Source organism: Orcinus orca, chromosome 7 (assembly GCF_937001465.1).
Source record: "Orcinus orca chromosome 7, mOrcOrc1.1, whole genome shotgun sequence".
Classification (NCBI taxonomy): domain Eukaryota; kingdom Metazoa; phylum Chordata; class Mammalia; order Artiodactyla; family Delphinidae; genus Orcinus; species Orcinus orca.
The window spans coordinates 47377353-47399108 of record NC_064565.1 but is presented as its reverse complement, the minus strand read 5'-3'; the positions used below and the strand labels follow the sequence as shown (position 1 = coordinate 47399108).

Sequence of the window (21756 nt, the reverse complement as noted above, 5' to 3'; positions counted from 1 at the left end):
ATTACCTTCATCTGTAATATCCCTGCGTTGCAATCTTAATAGAAACTCAAGTTCAGGTCAAAGACTAGTTTCTCTGTGACGTTTCCTCTGAATTGGTTCAAAAGCCATCTCTCCCGTCCTCATTTGGCTTCTCTTACAGAATCTCATAAGAACTTCTATGACCTCTTTGGGTTTTTTGTTGTTGTTGTTTGTTTGTTTTTTAATTGAAGTATAGTTGATTTACAATGTCGTGTTACTTTCAGGTGTACAGCACAGTGATTCCTTTTTCACATTCTTTTCCCTTATAAGTTATTACAAACATTGAGTATAGTTCCCTGTGCCATAGAGGAGATCCTTGTTGTATCTATTCTATGCCTTCTTTGAATGACCGTAGCACTTGTCTGTATCATTTTTGTCTGTTGTGGCTTTGTGACTGAAAATGAAAAATTTCTATTTGTTCAAAAAAAAAAAAAAAAAAACAGCAGCCATCGTTTATCGTTTTTCATGACTCTGCAGACTGACTAGGCACAAGTGGATAATTCTGTCCTGCAGTGTGTTGTCTGGAGCTGTGGTCATCTGGAGGCTTGACTGGACTAGAACCTCTACTGTGGCTCATTCACAGGGCTGGTGGGTGGTGTTGGCACTTGGCCGGGAGCATGAGTCCTTCTCCTCATGGCACCTCCATATGTGGGGTTCCCACAGCATGAACGCTGGGTTTTTAGGGGGAGTGTTTCAAGCCTGTGAAAGTAGAAGCTGCCCAGTCTGAGAAGTTAAAGATCTCACTTCTGCCCCATTTTACTGGTCAATGCAAACACAATTCAGTCCAGAGTCAAGGGGAGGGAAATAGATTTCACCTCTTGTGGGAGGAATAGGAAAGAATTTGCAGCCAACCTTAATATACAACTGTTATTAATGGTCTTCCTTATTCCTAATTTCAGTGAAAATAATACGGTTTTTATTTTATGTGGCATCTCAGTTACTGCAATATTTCGTTCTTTCAGCTTCCATGACAGCACACTCTTCTGGTTTTCTTGGTACCTCTGGAGCTACTCTCACTTTCTTGTGAAGAATCCTCTTCTTTTCCTCACACTCAAAATATTATCCCTTAGGATTCCATCCTTGGTCCTCTTCTGTTATCACTTTATATTTTTCTATTTATCTTATTGGACATTCTAATAAACTCTCAAGACTTCCATTACTGTATACATATTAATTATTCTCGAGTCTTTACTCATAGCTCCTACTGCTCACTTAAGTTCCAACCTAGGTATCCCATCTTCACTGAACATTTCCTATTTCCATTTAAGTATCTTATAATAATCATAAATACAAAATGTCCAAAATTGAGCTCATCATATTTTCACCCAAAGCTTCAATTTCAGTGTAATCTCTCTCTGTGAATAGCACCATAATTCCCTCAGTTACATAATGCAGAGAATTAATCATTTTTGACTCCTTTCTTTTGCTCAACCCTATATCGAGTCACGAAAGGTAGTTAATATTATCTCTTTAATATCTTTCAAATTTGTTAAGTTGCCTGCATCTCTTCTCCAGTACTGTAGTACTGAACTCTAGTTCAGACTACTATCATCTTTTACCTGATATATTTCAGCATCTTTTATCTAGCCTTCTCACGTCAGATTGGCCTCCTCTTTAATTAATTTTCTACACTGAAGCCAGAGTAGTTTTTTTTTGTTTTTTGGGGTTTTTTTGCCATACGCAGGCCTCTCACTGTTGTGGCCTCTCCCGTTGCGGAGCACAGGCTCCGGATGCGCAGGCTCAGTGGCCATGGCTCACGGGCGCAGCCACTCCGCGGCACGTGGGCTCTTCCCGGACCAGGGCACGAACCTGTGTCCCCTGCATCGCCAGGCAGACTCTCAACCACTGCGCCATCAGGGAAGCCCCCAGAGTAGTTTTTAATGGCAATATTCCATCCTGTTGTGCTCAATTTGACAGCATATATACTGAAATTGGAACAATACAGATGAGACTAGCATGGCCCCTGTGCAAGAATGACAGATTTCTAAAGCATTCTTTATTTTTTTCTTTGTTGTTGGACACACAATCTATAAAGGTGTAATTTGCATGACAATAACAGCACAAATGAAGGGAGAGAGAAGATAAAGCCATGTAAGAGCAAAGTTTTTGTATACAATTGCAATTAAATTGGTATTAATCTGAACTAGATTCTTATAAATTATTAATTGTAATCCTTATAGCAACTTCTAAGGAAATAACTCAGAAAATATAGTAAGAGAATCAATAAGGGGAATAAAATAGAAAATATCCTTTTAACACAAAAGTAGTCAACAATAGAGGCTGGAACCCCCCCAAAACACATAAGGCATATAGAAAACAAGTAGAAAATAGCAAATATAAACATGACTTTATCAGTAATTTCATTAAATGAGAAGGAATTGAATTGAAATGCAGAGATTAGCAGAATGGGTTAAAAATACAAAATCCAACTATATACTGCCTATAAGAGGCACACTTTAGATTCAGAGACACAAAGAAGTTGAAGTACGGGAAATGACATACTAGGTAAACAATAACTGAAAGACCTAGAACGGCTATACTAATATCAGACAAAGTAGACTTTAGGACAAAAAGTATTACTACAGACTAAAAAGAACATATGATAATAACAGAGTTAATCCATCAAGAAGATAAAACAATTACAAACATATTTACACCTGACAACCCCAAACTCAGGAATCAAAAACTAACAGAATTGAAGGGGAAAATGGGCAATTCCATAATAACAGTTGGAGATTTCTACATCTCACTTTCAATAATGGGTAGAACACCTAGACAGAAAATCATCAAGCAGATAGAAGACTTGAACAACATAATAATTCTATTAACAGAGACCTATAGAACACTCCATTCAACAACTACAGAATACACATTCTTCTCAAGTACACACGTGGAACATTTACCAGGATAGACTATATGTTAGGCCATGAAACAAGTGTAAATAAATTTTAAAAGATTGAAATCATATGAAGTGTGTGCTCTCCAACCACAGTGAAATGAAATTAGGAATTAATAACAAGGAAATTTGGCACATTCACAAATACACGGAAATTAAACCCAATCATAAATGATCAGAGGGTCAAAAAGGAAAAAACAAAGGAAACTAGAAAATACTTTGAGATGAATGAAAATGAAAACACAACATACCAAATATTATGGGATGCAATGCAAATAGTGCCTAGAGGGAAACTTATAGCTGTATTTGCCTATATTTAAAAAGAAGAAAGACTGCAAATCAATAACCTAACACGTCACCTTAAGGAACGTGAAAAACAAGAGCAAACTAAATCTAAAGCAAGCAGGAAGAAGAAAATAATATAGGTTGCAGTGAAAATAAGTGGGGTAAAGAATAGAAAAACAATAAAGTCAGCAAAACCAGAAGTTGGTTCATTGAAATGATCACAAAACTGACAAATCTTTAGCTGGCCTAATTAAGCAAAAAAAGAGAGAAGACTAAACTTACTAAAATCAGCAATAAAAGAGGGGCTATTACTGCCAACCTCACATACACAGAAAGATTATAAGGTGTTATGGACTGAATGTTTGTATTCCTCAAAATTCATATATTGAAGTCCTAACACCCAGTGTGATGGTGTTTGGAGATAGGGCCTTTGGGAAGTAATTAGGGATAGACTAAGTCATGAGGGTGGGGCTCTCATGATGAGACTAGTGGCTTTAGGAGAAGAGAAAGCTCTCTCCCTCCCTCCCTCCCTCCCTCCTTCCCTCCCTTCTACTCCTCCCCCACTCCCAGCCCTGGTGCATGCAAGGAAAGGCCATGTGAGGACATAGTGAAAATGTGGTTGTCCGTAAACCAGGAAGAGAGCTTTCACCAGGAACCAGATCAAATTGGCTGGCATCTTGGTCTTGGACCTCCCAACCTCCAAAACTGTGAAAAATATATTTCTACTGTTTAAGCTACTCAGTCTAGGTTATTTTTTATGGCAGCCTGAGATGACTAAGTCAACAAAGAAGATAACCTAGATGAAATGGATAAATTCCTAGAAACAGAAACTACCAAAGTTGATTAACAAAGAAATAGAAAAATCTGAAAAGATATATAACAAATAAATAGCTTAGGTTAGTAATCAAAAAAGTTCCAGCAAAGAAAAGCCCAGGACTGTATGCCCTCACTGGTGAATTCTACCAAACATTTAAAGAAGAATTAACACCAATTCTTCATAAACTTTTACAAATAATAAGAGGGAACAGTTTCTAATTCATTTTTTGAGTACAGTGTTCCCTGGTATCAAAGCAAGACAAAGACATCACAAGAAAAGAAAACTACAGACCAATATCCTTATAAATATAGAAACAGAATTCCTCAACCAAATACATACTAACAAACTAAATCCAGCAAAACATATAAAAGAATTTTATAACATTGCCAAGTGGGATTTATACTTGGTGCACCATATGAAAATCAGCTTAATATACCAAATTAATAGGTTAAAGGGAAAAAACCCACATGATCATGTCAATAGATGCAGAAAAAGCATTTGACGAAATCCAACAGCTGGGACTTCCCTGGTGGTGCAGTGGTTAAGAATCCGCCTGCTAATGCGGGGGACACGGGTTCGAGCCCTGGTCCAGGAAGATCCCACATGCCACGGAGCAACTAAGCCCGTGCGCCGCAACTATCGAGCCTGCCCTCTAGAGCCCGCAAGCCACAACTACTGAGCCCACGTGCTGCAACTACTGAAGCCCGCGCCCCTAGAGCCCGTGCTCTGCAACAAGAGAAGCCACAGCAATAAGAAGCCCGCGCACCACAATGAAGTGTAGCCCCCGCTCGCATGCAGCAATGAAGACCCAACGCAGCCAAAAATCAATCAATAAATACATAAAAATTTTAAAAAAAATCCAACAGCCTTTCATGATAAAAAACAAGCTAACAAACCAACCAACCAACAACCACTCAACAGAACTCCACAGCTAACGTAACAATGAAAGATGAGAAGTTTCCCCCCTAAGATCAGGTACAAGACAATCACACTCCAATCTGATATTACTTTATAACTTTAAAGTTATATGTGTGATCGTTAAAAGTACTTTTTGAATGGTATGATCCAGTTTTTATTCTTTAAATAAGTACATATGATGCACAGAAATGAGTTTGGAAGTCTGTACACCAAGAGGCTGGCAGTGGTAATCTTGGAATGGTGGCAATGGTGGTGATCTTTACATACGTTTTGTTTGTTTGTTTTTGGTTCTGTTTTTATAACAACATTATTGAGATGTAACTCACATACCACATACTCCACTTATTAAGTGTACAGTTCAATGGTTTTTAGTGTACTTATGCAGTCATCACCTCTGTCCAATTCCAGAACATTTTCATTACTACAAAAAGAAACCTTATACCCATTGGCAGTCACTCCCCACTTCCCCCTCACCCAACCGCTGACAACAACTCATCTAATTTCTGTTTGTATGGATTTGCCTATTCTGGACATATACCATATAAATAATATCATACATGACATCATGTTTTGTGTCTGACCTCTTTCATGTAGCATAGTGTTTTCAACATTCATCCATGTTGTGGCATGTATCAGCACATTCCTTTTTTTATGGCTGAATAATATTTCATTGTATGGACATACAAGATTTTATTAGACTCCATACATCGGGCTCTACTATTAGACTCCATACATTGGGCAGGCCTTAAGCTTTATCATCTGTCCCCAACCCCTACTTCCTGTGAAACCATTAAAAATGAAATATCAATATCACCAGAAGTTGACACATATGCCTATGGCAGAAGCCATCCCTGGTATTTCCTCACCTCCCAGGAGTTCAATGTTCACTTCAATTTTTGCCGCCTTAGAATCTTTGCTTTCTTGGCAGCTCAGTGATGTGTTTGAACGTTTTTGTTTGTTTCTTCATTTGTTTTTTACGTGTTCTATGGCAGTATTATTGCTTTCAGTTGGAGGATCACAATTTCCCTTGCAGCCAGCGCTAGCCATGTGATACAGTTCTGGCCAATAAGATAGAAGAGGAAGTCTGCTGACAATGATCCTTCCTTCTTCCTTCTGCTTTGAATACAGATGTAAGACCCAGAGATGCTGACATGATTTTTAATTCATGAAGTGATAAAATAACAGATTTGCCAAGAATGGCAAAATGGAAGGAAAATAGGAACCATAAACAATAACAACATCATGAGCTGTGGCACCAACCCTGGATGTATTACTCTAAACGTCTTAGTTAGAAAAAAATGTTATAAACCCTAATTTGTCTAAACTACAATTAGTTAGTTGGGTTTTCTGTTACTTGACATCAAAAGTTAGTCATTTTTAGAAATACAATACTTATACATTCATTCATCCATCCAATCAATAAGCATGTATTAAACACATACTGAGTGCCAGGCACTGCTTATAGCAGAATTTGTCAATACATATGATAATTTGAGAGCATTTTAAACATTTGTGGGAAGGTTTCTATAGTGTTACGATAACTTGGGGCTACTACCATTTAATGGGTTGATACTTGGAATACAATATTTCTTTTTTTTTTTAACATCTTTATTGGGGTATAATTGCTTTACAATGGTGTGTTCGTTTCTGCTTTATAACAAAGTGAATCAGTTATACATATACATATGTTCCCATATCTCTTCCCTCTTGCGTCTCCCTCCCTCCCACCCTCCCTATCCCACCCCTCCAGGCGGTCACAAAGCACCGAGCCGATATCCCTGTGCCATGCGGCTGCTTCCCACTAGCTATCTACCTTACGTTTGTTAGTGTGTATATGTCCATGCCTCTCTCTCGCCCTGTCACAGCTCACCCTTCCCCCTCCCCATATCCTCAAGTCCGTTCTCCAGTAGGTCTGTGTCTTTATTCCTGTCTTACCCCTAGGTTCTTCATGACATTTTTTTCCCTTAAATTCCATATATATGTGTTAGCATACGGTATTTGTCTTTCTCTTTCTGACTGACTTCACTCTGTATGACAGACTCTAGTTCTATCCACCTCATTACAAATAGCTCAATTTCGTTTCTTTTTATGGCTGAGTAACATTCCATTGTATATATGTGCCACATCTTCTTTATCCATTCATCCGATGATGGGCACTTAGGTTGTTTCCATCTCCGGGCGGAATACAATATTTCTTAAAATGCATGGGACAGGCTCATGCAGTGAGAATTGTCCCATATCCTGCATACTTTTCGACACCCACAAAGACATACATTTAGGTAAAAATGGAGCTTTTAATTATCTGAAATTAGAACCTAACTCCATTTTACAAACAAATACCAAATATTTTCTGCACATGCTTAATAGAGCCAAACTTTCTAGGAATATTTTGTTAGAAATTTACCGCAAGTTATTCAACCTCACAAGCAGCAATGCTGCATATGGTTTTTGAGTCTCCATTATAACACACCTGTATCAGTCTGCATTTATAGCGTTCTCATTTGTACTCATTCTACATATAGGTACAACCATTTGACTGTGTTATTATGTCTACCAGTCACACCTACACATTTTCAGATTGAAATACATATTATTTTATTATAAACAACTTCGCATTTATTACTCCTTTATAGACATTGTGTTTCTTTTTTGAAATCATGTTTATATGTAAGTTATATTAATTTAATTATTAATTTAATCTAGCAATTTAATCTCAGAATTGTAAGCAGGTCTTATAAAATATCTATCATCAAAAGGGGAGTTGGGCTTTGAGAGAGTTAAGAATTACTCGTTTTAATGGTAATTCCATATCTTTAAGAAATTGTTAAATAGCGTTTAGTATTTCTTATTAAGATGACAAGAAAATGTCTAAAGACAAAACTCCTGGTTGTTTGGAAAACTTGACCCTCAGCAAGGATTTCCTGCTTGTAGATTTTAAGTATGTGAGTTTATACCCTATGGCTGTTTGACTCAGATCACAGAAGTTCCTGCCCCTCTACCAACTGCCCCCATTCCTGGTACCTGCTGGGGATGGTGTGAAATCATCTTTCCAAGAATTTGGCTTTACTTCTCTTGAAGTGGGGCATCTTTCCTTTGAAGGGGGAACACAAGGAGGACCTACTGACTTAGAGAAAGAATGACAGGAGAAGTGTGACTTGGCTAAGGTCATGTAGAAGGTAGTGAGTGTTAAGAGCTAGGATGCAAATCCAAACTTTCATACTCCTGAGGCTAAATAAATTTTAATCAACTAGTATATGTTTCACATGTTGGGAAAAAACGTTGGGGGGATAGAGAAGAAGATGAGAATATCTATGAATGTTCAGGAAGAGCTCTTTCCTCTTTGAGGTTAATAACTTTAAAAAGGTGGCGGGCTTCCCTGGTGGCGCAGTGGTTGGGGGTCCGCCTGCCGATGTGGGGGATGCGGGTTTGTGCCCCGGTCCGGGAGCATCCCACATGCCACAGAGCGGCTGGGCCCGTGAGCCGTGGCCGCTGAGCCTGCACGTCCGGAGCCTGTGCTCCACAATGGGAGAGGCCACAGCAGTGAGAGGCCTGCGTACCGCAAATAAACAAAAAAAGGTGGCTCTCACTTCCATATGAACACCTCCTGTTGACCCTTTTCTTTTTCTAAGTAAGTGAGGAGAGTGAAAAAAAAGGAAAATCTCTAGGTCACAGGAATATTAATTGACAAGGTGGGGATCAAGCTCCCTGACATTCTAGGCAGACTTCTTTAATACAGTAAGGGAAGTTGATATTCACCTCTTATCAGGGCTTTAAAATGCTGTCATTAGCCAATTACACCAGTCCCCCGTTCCTTCATCACCAGCCCCCACTAGTTCACCCTCATCTCTCTTACTGGGTACATGAAGGTTTCTTCCCTCTTTTACTGGAATCTTTCCACTTGGCTCTACCAGACACATTTTGTTTCAGAGAATTAGCAAAATCAGATGAGAAATTTGAAACACAGTGTGACACTTGGACTAGCCTAAGTCTTGGGCAAGTGTCTAAAACTCCCCAGACTCCAGTTCATCATAGCTTCATATATGTGATTATTTGTGCTTTATAAATACCCACTAGAAGATTATAATATCCCAGGTATTAATGGAGCCCATAAAGCTATTTTAGGTGGAAGATAAAGGGAAATGAGATGTATCTGGTTCTACTGGGAATCTAACAGGGTTTTGGCATTGTGGACTCTTTCCTGTTTTGCCTCTGAAAATAGTCCAAAACTAAAGTGCAAAAACTCGTGAAGGGTATAGGGGTGAAATACAAGGCAGAGAAGTATAGAATGGAAAAGAAGAAGAATATATATATTGGACTTTCCTCGTGGTCCCGTGGTTAAGACTCCAAGCTTCCACTGCAAGGGGCACTGGTTCGATCCCTGGTCAGGGTACTAAGATCCTGCATGCTGGGCATGGTGTAGCCAAAAAAAAAAAAAAAAGATATTTTTTACATTTTGTAATTAAGAATGTAAAGACGAGTGCTCAAATAGTATCGCTATGAAACTATACTGACACTTTAGCAAATGGGATCGTTTTGGCTGTAAATGACAGAAAACTCAACCAATGGTGACTTAACCATTAAGACTATTCCTCAACTGACAGCAATCTGGAGGCAGGTGATCCCCAGTTGGTCTGAAAGCTCATGGTGTAGTCAGGGGTCCAGGCTTTCCCAATCTTTCTTCTGGGCCATCCTCAGCCTGTTGACGAAGTCCCCCATTGTGGTCATACAGAGACTGCTGGAACACCAAGCACAAAATCTCATATAACAGCTTTGATCAATACCTAAACAGGAAGGAAGTAGGAGTGAGCGAAAGGAGACTTTCTTTTCATGCCTTTCTCTTATCTGAGAGAATAGTCTTTTCCTAAAGTTCTCAGCAGAGCAGAGTGACATGCCCCTAGACCAATCAGAGAGAGAGAAATGGGATTGCCATAATGGCTTAAACCAATCATAATTCTTTTGTTTAAATTGAAGTATAGTTAATTTACAATGTTGTGTTAGTTTCTGGTGTACAGCAAAGTGATTCAGATATATATATATATATATTTTTCTTTTTCATATTCTTTTCCATTATGGTTTATTATAGGATATTGAATATGGTTCCCTGTGCTATACAGTAGGACCTTGTTTATCTATGTTATATATAGTAGTTTGTATCTGTTAATCCCAAACTCCTAATTTATCCCTCCCCCCACCCTACCCCTTTGATAACCATAAGTTTGTTTTCTATGTCTGTGAGTCTGTTGCTGTTTTGTAAATAAGTTCATTTGTATCATAGTTTAGATTCCACATATAAGTGGTATCATATATTTGTCTTCCTCTTTCAGACTTCATTTAGTATGATAATCTCTAGGTCCATCCATGTTGCTACAAATGGCATTATTTCATTCTTTTTTATGGCTGAGTAATATTCCATTGTATATATACACCACATCTTCTTTATCTATTCGTCTGTTGATGGACACTTAGGTTGCTTCCATGTCCTGGCTATTGTGAACAGTGCTTCTGTGAATGTGGGGGTGCATGTGTCTTTTTGAATTATGGTTTTCTCAGGGTATATGCCCAGGAGTGGGATTGCTAGGTCATATGGTAATTCTATTTTTAGTTTTTTAAGAAACCTCCATACACTTTTCCATAGTAGCTGCACTGATTTACATTCCCACTAACAATGTAGGAGGGTTCCTATTTCTCCACACCCTCTCCAGCATTTATTACGTGTAGACTTTTTAATGGTGGCCATTCTGACCTATGTGTGGTGATACATCATTGTAGTTTTGATTTGCATTTCTCTATAATTAACAATGTTGAGCATCTTGTCATGTGCCTATTGGCCATCTGTATGTCTTCTTTGGAGAAATGTCTATTTAGATCTTCTGCCCATTTTTTGATTGGGTTGTTTGGTTTTTTTTGTTATTGAGTTGTATAAGCTGTTTGTATGTTTCAGAAATTAAGCCCTTGTCAGTTGCATCATTTGCAAATATTTTCTCCTGTATGTAGGTTGTCTTTTCGTTTTGTTTATGGTTTCCTTTGCTGTGCAAAAGCTTATAAGTTTGATTAGGTCCCATTTGTTTATTTTTGCTTTTATTTCTATTGCCTTGGGAGACTAGTCTAAGAAAATGTTACTATGATTTACGTCAGAGAATGTTTTGCCTATGTTCTCTTCTAGGAGTTTTATGGTGTCATGTCTCATATTTAAATCCTTAAGCCATTTTCAGTTTATCTTGTGTCAGGTGTGAGGGAGTGTTCTAACTTCACTGGTTTACATGCAGCTGTCCAAGTTTACCAACACCACTTGCTGAAGAGACTGTCTTTTCTCCTTTGTATATTCTTGCTTCCTTTGTCAAAGATTAATTGACCATAGGTGTGTGGGTTTATTTCTGGGTTCTCTATTCTGTTCCTTTGATCCATATATCTGTTGTTGTGCCAGTACCATGCTGTTTTGATTACTGTAGCTTTGTAGTATTGTCTGAAGTCTGGGAGGTTCTGCCTCCAGCTTTGTTCTTTTTCCTCAGGATTGCTTTGGCAATTCTGGGTCTTTTATGGTTTCATATAAATTTTAGGATTATTTGTTCTAGTTCTGTGAAAAATGTCATGGGTAATTTGATAGGGATTGCTTTAAATCTCTAGATAAACCAATCATAATCCTTGTCCTGGGATTAGACATATTACTGCAAAAGAGAAGGTAAAAGAGCCAATGGGTAGGCAAACATCAGAGTCTGTCACATAATTAAACACACACACATGCATACATATACAAATACAAGTATACACGTGCACAGACTTGCAAATAAAGGTATACTAATACTTATTTTATATATTAACCTCAATCTCAATGTTCTTTTTAAAAAATCTTAATATACTTCATAGATTTTTGTTTCTATCTTAGTACATATAGAGTCATCTCTTTTTAAAACTACTGCAGAGTATTCCATAGTATGAATGTGCCATTACTTATGTAGTCATTCTCTAAATGGTGGACATTTGTGTTACCATGTCCTTTTTAAACCTCCCTCCCCTGGTCCTGACTCCAGGATAAGCTGGGTAATTAAAAGATGTTTCATACCAACTGTGATTCTTTTATTTGATTCATTTCAATTCATATGTATTCAAGATACATTAAATGAGTAACTACTCTGTTCCAGGTACGGGACTTAACATGAGGAGTACAAAGATTAGTAATATAAATCCCTGACATTAAATAGCTTACAGTCTAGGAGGGAAGACGTATCCTTAAATAACTAAGTACTAAGATAGAGGTACATGATATTATGGGCATTTAGTCCAAACTGGGAATTTACATCTCAGCTGAGTCTTGAAGGTGAGTCCATATCTGTCAAATCAAGAAAAGTGAACAGGAATTCTAGACAGAAAACACAGTGTGTTCAAAGATGTGAGACTTGAAAGAGCATAGCATATGGTTATGTTAAACAGTAGTGGTGAGAGCCTGCCTCACCAGGTTGGGCCCTAGTCATACCAACTTCACTGAAACTCTAGTAATACCTGTCTTACAAAACAGTTCCCAAAGGTACATAATATAAGACAGGCTATCGCCATTATTCTTTCATATTGTACTGCAGGTACTAGCTAGCTCTATAAAGAACAACAATAACAAAAAGGTAAGAGATAAAGATTTGAAAGAAGAAAAAAATATCTGTCATTTTTGTAGATGATGTGATCATCTATTTAAAACACACATACACACACACATACTCACAACACAGATTCAACAAACTATCAGAACTAATAAGGAATTTTAACAAGGTTGACAGAAACATGACTGTACTAAAAATCGATTACCTTTACTCTCAGTAACTAAATTAAAAATTTTTTTAAAATAATTCCATTTTTTTTTGCAACATAAGGAAATTATCTTAAAAGAAATCAAGATATTTTGTTAAAATTAACCAGTTGACCAAGAATACACAAGACATCCATGGAAGAAATTTTGAAATCTTAATAAAAGGCGTAGATATGACTTTAATACATGAAAAGACTTCATGCTCTCAACCTTTGTATTTTAAAGATGCAATGTCTCCCCCAATTAATCAACAGATTTAATGCAGTTCGTCAAAACTCCAGTTAGATTTTGTGAGAAAATTTATACTCTTAAGTTTATATGGACAAGTAATGTCCTCAGATACCTATATTGCCTTTATAAAAATAGAATAAAACTTTATAATTTTAAAACAATAACAATAAAGAACAGGATGATATTTACATGAATGAGGAATGGAAAAGAAATGCAGAAACTCTGCTAGTGGTATACAATAATGATTTATCATAGTGTTAGACTCCATGCAGTTATGGGAGCTGGTAGAAGACTCTGTACAGCTGTTGCATCTGCATCTGGTGTTGAGCCTGAAGTCTTTACTGGTCTGATCAACCAGCATCTGAAAAAGAAAGCTAGATGTGGATGAGAGCAGACAAACTGGAACCGGTGAGGACACACTGAGACCCACAGGACAAAGGAGAACCAGCATCTGTCTCTCATCACCTTCAATCTCAATGCTGTGAGTGATCAGCAAAAGAAGGAAGCACATTTCACCATGGAGTTGACCATGCACTTGGGGCAGAACTTGGAGAAGATGTGACAGGAGCTGGAGGAGCTGATGTCTGGGTTGATTTAACAAGGTGAGCTAGCAGATGAGTGACAGCATGTGCAAGATGTCACTGTACCATTGACCTTCAGAGCATTAAAAAGAAAGAAAAAAAAAAGAAAAGCTGCCCTTTCTTTTTTTGTGTGTGTGTGGTACGTGGGCCTCTCACTGTTATGGCCTCTCCCGCTGCGGAGCACAGACTCCGGACGCGCAGGCTCAGCGGCCATGGCTTACGGACCCAGCCCCTCCGCGGTATGTGGGATCTTCCCGGGCCGGGGCACGAACCCATGTCCCGTGCATCAGCAGGCGGACTCTCAACCTGTGTGCCACCAGGGAAACCCTGCCCTTTCATTTTTTACTTTTCAAATATTACACAAAGTGTCTCTCGTGGCCAACACTAAGTCAGAACCATACAGAAAAGAGAATTATAGGAAATGTACTTCAAGCATAGCTAATGTGACACAGTACAAAGCCACCACCACAGTAATGGTGGTTTGGTTCAAGAACAAACAGAGACAAGAAGGAGCAGAAGTGAGTGCCAGGGACATATTGATGAGGGAACTCAGTAGACACTAAAGAACAATGGCAGTAGGCACACAGATAAAACTGTATCTTTATGTAACACAACAAAAAGGATGGAGTCCAGGTAGATTTAAGAATAAATATGAAAGGTATAACTATAAATTAATAGAATAAAACATAAGAGAGCATCTTTGTGGCTTAGGTATGAGGACAGATTGCTTATACAAAACTTCAGAAGCACAAATCATAAAGCAAAAAAAAAAAGGAAATGATTTTGATTATATTTAATTTGAGGCTTTCTATTGAACAAAGAATACCTTGGACAAGTTAGTACATAGATGACCAAGTAGAAAGTCTAAAGATTATAAGAAATTAATATCTAGTATATCTAGTAGATAAAGATCAACTACAGGGTGAGCTGTGACAAAGCGAGAAAGAGGCATGGACATATATACACTACCAAACGTAAGGTAGATAGCTAGTGGGAAGCAGCCGCATAGCACAGGGAGATCAGCTCGGTGCTTTGTGACCGCCTGGAGGGGTGGGATAGGGAGGGTGGGAGGGAGGGAGACGCAAGAGGAAAGAGATATGGGAACATATGTATATGTATAACTGATTCACTTTGTTATAAAGCAGAAACGAACACACCATTGTAAAGCAATTATACCCCAATAAAGATGTTAAAGAAAAAAAAAAAAAGATCAACTACAAATCAAAATGAAAATACAGCAAGCTCAGGGGAAAATGGGACAATGGGTATCATTATAGCATGGGTTTCCCCCAAAACAGAGTCTGAGGCCAAGGTTTATGTGTACTATATTATTAAGGAGTTCAATCCCACAGAACAGGAATGAGGGAAGGGCAAGTAAAGAAAAAAATAGAGGGAGAGAAAGAGAGGCTATTTATTTACACATATGTAGAATCATAGTTTTCTATTTTATTCAATGGATTAGAGTCCTTTACACGCATAAATTATTCTCATGCTCAGATTTTTTCCTAATTTAGCCAGTGAACATCCCTTCAAGCTGGTTTCTGTTTCCCTGTTTTGTTTTTTTGGTCTGCTCTTTATTTTTTTATACAATTTTGAAAGGTTACTTTCCATTTACAGTTACTACAAAATATTGATTACATTCCCCATGTTGTACACGACATCCTTGAGGGGCTTCCCTGGTGGCACAGTGGTTAAGAATCCGCCTGCCAATTCACGGGACACGGTTTTGAGCCCTGGCCTGGGAAGATTGCATATGCCACGGAGCAGCTAAGCCTGTGCGCCACAACTACTGAGCCTGCCCTCTAGAGCCCGTGAGCCACAACTACTGAGCCTGCGTGCCACAACTACTGAAGCCTGCACACCCTAGAGCCCGTGCTCCACAACAAGAGAAGCCACTGCAATGAGAAGCCCGCACACCACAACAAAGAGTAGCCCACGCTCGCCGCAACCAGAGAAAGCCCGCGCACAGCAACAGAGACCCAACGCAGCCAAAAATAAAAATAAAAAATAAATTAAAAAAAAAAAGGACATCCTTGAGCCTATCTTACAGCCAATAGTTTGTACCTCCCACTCCCCCACCCCTATCTTGCCCCTCCCACCCTTCTCCACTGGTAAGCACTGGTTTGTTTTCTATATCTGTGAGTCTGCTTCTTTTTTGTTATATTCACTAGTCTGTTGTAGTTTTTAGATTCCACATATAAGTGATACCGTACAGTATTTGTCTTTCTCTGTCTGCCTTATTTCACTTAGTATAATGCCCTCCAAGTCCATCCATGATGCTGCCAATGGCAAATTTTCATTCTTTTTTATATATAAAAAAAATTTATTCACTTATTTATTTTATATCCATTTAACTGTGGAGGGACACTTAGGTTTCTTCCATGTCTTGACTCTTGTAAAAAGCACTGCTATGAACATTGGGGTGCATGTATCTTTTCAAATTAGTGTTTTTGTTTTTTTCTGGATATATACCCAGGAGTGGAATTGCTGGGTCATATGGTAGTTCTATTTTTAGTTTATTGAGAAACCTCCTTTTGATATGTCTTTACCATTCTTTGAGCATAGTTGGAAGATAATCTTCCATGGGTCTTTCATATTTCTGTACATCTTGTGAGCAGAAACTCTAACTGTGCTTTTGTTGTGGATCATCTTTTCAAGGATGTTTATATAGCAAAGACCTTGGAAGGTAGATACAGTAACTTCCTCCAGAGCAGAGGTCAGCTTGCTTACCATCTAATGTTATCAAAATAATGTCTCCCTTCAGCACGAAGGTCAGTCAGGTTGCATACGGCCTGTTATAAAAGTTCAGGTTCCCTAAACTCAGGGTTCCTCAGCTGTGACACAGACTCATTGCCTGTGTCAGGTCCCACAGGGGTTGGGAGGTCAGGGGCACTGGCACAAGTATGAAGTTCATGCTGCTTGCTGTTAGATATAAAGAACTTTCTGTGAGCATTGATGAAACCATGGCAGGCTAACTTGTTAGTTTGCAAGCAGGGTCAACTCTCTGACCCTTCACAATTCTTAACAAACACATGCTTTCCAGAAAAACAAGATGTTTTATGATCATCCTGTACTTTTCCTGCCCCAGCTCTGGAATCAGCCACTGCTTCAATGAATCCTAGTTCTCTTTGAGTGGAAAATGGTGTTTAAAAGCCACATGTGAGTGCTAAATGTGCTCCTTACTATTTGCATGCCACTGTTCCCAGTCCCTTTCAGTGGACACACAGAGGTGCATCTATTTTTTATTTCTATCTCTGTGTAAATCTATTAAAAACCAAGAGTTCACACCAACGCTTCCAATAACCCAAGATCAAGAGTTTATTCTAATTTTGTCTTTTTCTGTGTTTATACTTCCCTTCTCCAACAAGGGAAAAACTGGCTTCCACTATCTTTGGAATATTTACTTGTTTGATTAATTTTCCTGTATAGTAAATCTCCCAACTCTGCTGTCATTCTTTCTTCCACATATACGGTTTCGTCACCCTGATTAGCTCTTACTCTCCATTCCACACTGGATGGATACCCTCCTCACATTTTCAGAGCAGGGGGGTAAGGGTGGTATTATAGATATTATAGGTTGAGTTCTCCAGAAGCACACCTTGAGATAGAGTTTAATGTGAATCAGCTATTAGAAATCAACACTCATGGAAAGAAGGCGAAGGAAGTATGATTGTCAGAGGAAGAAGTTGAACTACAGTGTAATTCTGGCAGAATCTTAACAGCCTCACTGGGTGCTCTGGAATATAGACAATCACAGTTGTCCCACAGTAACCCCAAATGGCTAGGCTTTTATACCACCACGTGACAAATCATTGGATGTAGGTACGCTGAACAGGATGTGTTCTTGAGCAAGGCAATTGTCTGCAGCTGGGATTAACTCTGAAGGAGCTGAGGGATCCTTGTAGCTCATGTCCATATCCATTACAGTCCACGCTATGTGCCACTCAGATACATTTCTTCAGGTATATACATATAGATTTGGAGAGCTGTTCTTCCAGGATTCTGATGTACCTCTCTTCCCAAAAGAAACTTAGAAGGGAAAAGTCAGTGGGACAAATTACAGCCCCTACCACTAGAGCTGGTCTTAGGACCATAACTGATACTTACCATCTTTCTCCTCTAATATCCATTCTAGATTACTGCTGCCTCAGCACAACTTCTGCTGATTGTGGTGACTTATCTGATGGAATTACCCAGAACCTCATATCTGAGGGGTATGAGCCCCTGGACACCATGCTTTCCTGAGGCCAGGGTTGCTGACATGTCCCTTTATCATTACAGTTGAGCAAAGGGATAGAATGAAGCACTCAAGTATATTATCTGGATGTCATACATACTTATCACTGCCCCCGTAGTGTAAGAGCAGCTCTACTGCCTCCTGATAATCAGGGTCCAGGGTCCTGGCAGGGTCCCTGCCAAGATGGTAGCTCCTCTCCTTGTCTGCCGGTCCCTGGACACAAGGACCCTGGAGTGCCTAGGTGGTGGTGGTAGTCTGTATTTCAATGGGACACTTGCTGGGTCCCCCAGGAAAAGTGTGCCTCCTTTGGAAACCAGAAACTCTAACCCTACAGAGTCTAGAATTGTGGGGACAGAAAGGACAAAGTCCTCAGTGGGTCCTTGGGTGAGGTGATAATTGGAATCATTCCTGCTTCCATCCCTTGATTCCTAGACCTATGTATTAATCTTACTTAGGGATACAGTGTTATATAAATTTTTTGATTCAGTCTTCTGGAAGATGGATGGCTTTTCCTGTGAAGGGTTGCCTCTAAGCTAGCATTTTAACTGTGTCCTCAGCAGGTCTTTTCAATGCTCTATCAGGCAGGTAGCTTCTGAGCGGTATGGTATGTGATATGACCAGTGGATCCAGTAGTCATAGACCCACTCCCATACCTCCTTTGCAGTCAAGTGGGCTCCCCTCTCTGACACAATGTTATATAGGATATTTCCCCAGAGAAAAAATATCCTAAAAGTTCTTGGATGGTTATGGTGGCTGAAGACTTGTAGGCAGGAAAAGCAAACCCATTCCCAGAATATGTGTTTCTTCTTGTTTGAACAAGCCTCTGGCCTTTCCAGGATAGAAGAGACTCAGTGTAGTTATCTTGACACCAGTGGCCTTCTTGAGGAGAGCATTATATCAGGGACTCAGCCTTGGTGTCTGCCGCTGGCACGTTGGGCATTTGACGGCAGCTGCAATTAAACCAGCCTTGCTAAGTGGGAGCCCACGCTGTTGGACCCACGCACAGCGTTCCTCTCTCCTTACCATGGCCACGATATTCATGTATCCGCTGAGCTAGCACTGAAGTAGCTGATAACAGGCCTGGTGGAATAATCTTGTCTATTTAGCTATTTAGACCCTCCTCCATAGTTGATGCTCTCTCTGATGCTCTCTCGTGGGCTTTAACATACAATACAAAGATTTTCACACTTTGTTCCCACTCCCATATGTTCATCCGCCTCTTTGTTCCATTCTTTCAATCTTCGTCTTTCATGGGCACCTGCCCATGAGTCTGAATATAGTGTAATCTCAGGCCACCTCTTTCACATAAAGTGGATAAACAGGTGCATTACCCAAAACTCTGCCCATTAGCAGAATTTTCCCTCACTACTGTCTTTCAAAGCCACTTCAGAATGAGGCTGCAGTGCAGCTGCTCCCATTTTTAAGCACCCACATACTAAGCTGTTCTATTTGTAAACCAAGCTTGGAGTTTTTGCTCTCCCATCAGCAGGTGATAAGGGATTCCCGATATGATCAGAGTGAGGTGAGGGAGAGGTGCTGGTGCACAGTGGTGAAGGCCATGGGGGTCTGGGCTACATGCTTATGCAGCTTGTTTTTGCTCTCTAGTCCTTCTCATGCTTGGGACTCATGCTCATTTTCCAACAAACTGCTACAGGGCTCAAGTGGTTTGACTTATGGACCCTTAAGCAAACCTGGCTTTGACTTGAGGGCTCTAGGTCAACCCAGCTCTTAATGGGCAGTTCTGGAGGCATAGCCATTTGGTGTCTCATGATCGGGCATTCCATCTGCATCAATGCCCAATAGCATGCAGAAGTTAGGATTTTTTTTTAAGTATATTATTCTCCTTGCGCCAGAATCTCAGGAGTCGCACTGTTATTTTTCCCACTGGAGCTTGCCATAAGCCCTGCTGCCACAATGCATCTTTTCCTGCCACTGATATATCTAATACTACAGGACCTGCAGGGTTTTGTGGCCCAAGCAGAAGGGCTGCTTGCCCTGCTGCTTGGATTTGCTGCAGAATTCTTTTTTGACTAGGACCTACTCAAAGCTGGCAACGTTTCTTGTCACCTGGTATGTGGGGTGGAGAATTATTCTCTGGTGTGGAATATGCTCTCCCTAGAACTGAGATCAACCTATCAGGCATAGGAGTTCCTTCTTTGTATGGGAGGTACGATATGTAATGATTTGTCTTTAACTTTGGAAGGTATGCCCTGGCACACCCCTGACTCCAAGACTACAAAATTTTACTCATGCATCACGGATACGATTCTTTACAGGGTTTATCTCACATGGAGCATGTATGTCTTACCAAGTCCTCCAGTGTGCTGACCATGTCTTATTCCTTAGCCCCACTTAGCGTAATATCATTGATGTAATGGATCAACATGAAGTTCTATAGGATGTCCAGGTGGTCCAGATCTCTTTGGACTGTATTCTTATAGAAAGCAGAGAATTAACATAGCTTTGGGAATAAAGTGTAAATATGTATTATTATCCACTCTATGTAAATGAAGACTATTCCTGATGCTATTTTTTGATCAAAATGTAAAAGAATGCATTTGCCAAGCCAGTGGCCACATAATACATACCTGAACCCATGTTAATCTGCTCTAGTAAAGATATTAATCATATTTAGTACTGCAACTGCAATTAGGGGAATAATTTGTTTAAATTTATAGTTAACGATCATTTTCCAAGATCCATCTGGTTTCTTCTGGGAGCCAGATTGGCAAATTCAATGGATATATGCTAGTGTCCACCATCCCTGCATTTTTTTTTATATCCTTAAAGATAGCACTGATTTTTGCTATCCCCCTACCCTGGGGTTGTGATATTGGTTTGGGTCCTTGGATGTGATTGGGGGGATGATTGAGTATTTTCAGAGGCTTCTACTTGGAATTCCCTATTCTGAGAGTTCTTATCCCCAAAAGGCAAAGAACCCAAAGTTGGAGCTCTATCAACTACTACATAGGTCGATCCCAAATATACATTTGGGGATCATGAAAATGACTGCTGGGTGGATCAGCAGATCCTGTAGAGTCACTGTAAGCAGGACCTTGGTCAAGACTCCATAAGCCTCCATTCTAACAGGGAGACGGCGATGATACTTTGGGTCTCCGAATATCAATATCAATTTAGTCCTTTGTTTCCCACAGTCTCCAGAATGATTGGGATACCTAACTATAAATGACTACTCAGTCAATGGGTTTTGTACCTAAAAAGTAACTCAGATCCAGGAGCTGAGCAAGCGATCATAACATTTAATTGTCCTCAGTCTAGTGGGCATCCTTCTTTTATTTATTCTGACAGTACAAGCTGCATTGTACCCTTGTTGGGTGCCCATCTATTTTGCCCCAAGGCATACTGTCTTCTCTTAACCATTTCCATTACCCTCTGCATGTCAGCCCCCATTGGCTACCCTGTGACTCTGCCACTTATTAAGAAAATTACATCCACGTTGCTTTTGGCAGTTAAGTGCCACTACTTACTCTCTATTGTTTTGGAGTCCTAATGTCCCCATTGCTATCATTGAGCCTAATTCTGTAATGGCCTCTTCTACTGTTAACCCTGTCTTATAAACTTCTGAATGAGGCTGGTACTCCTCTCACCAGTGCATTACCTATGGCCTTGGCAATGATGAATACGATAGTCCTTCCCATGGTACATATCATCCGGTGTCTCTTCCATCCTTACGGAGATACCTACTTCACATGCCCATTTCCCTTCACCTTTTAATCCCTTTCTCCACTGTCTACCATAGTAATTCTGGCATTTCAGCTTCATTTAGCATGAGACATCATTTTTTCCATGCTTCTAAGACCCATGCTAATGGTGAGTTCACACCATCTCCTCAGGTCCTTGACAGGGTGCTAAATCTTATATTTAGAGAGAGTGCCCACAAATCAATAAACTCTCCCCTATCCAATATATTGTTCCAGCTGCTTGGTGGAGCAGCCTCGGGATCCAGTCCCAGCTCCT

The 21756-nt window shown here is 39.7% G+C and overlaps 1 protein-coding gene and 1 non-coding gene across 2 annotated transcripts in view; one reads left to right on the top strand and one right to left on the bottom strand.

Moving 5' to 3' along the window:
* The window catches only part of PKP4 (plakophilin 4), a 961933-nt gene that overhangs the window by 697901 nt on the left and 242276 nt on the right, over window positions 1-21756 (bottom strand). The gene's annotated exons all lie outside the window — the stretch shown is intronic.
* On the top strand, window positions 1920-2022 carry LOC117195442 (U6 spliceosomal RNA). Its single transcript, XR_004475162.1, has one exon. It is a non-coding gene; the product is annotated as a U6 spliceosomal RNA (small nuclear RNA).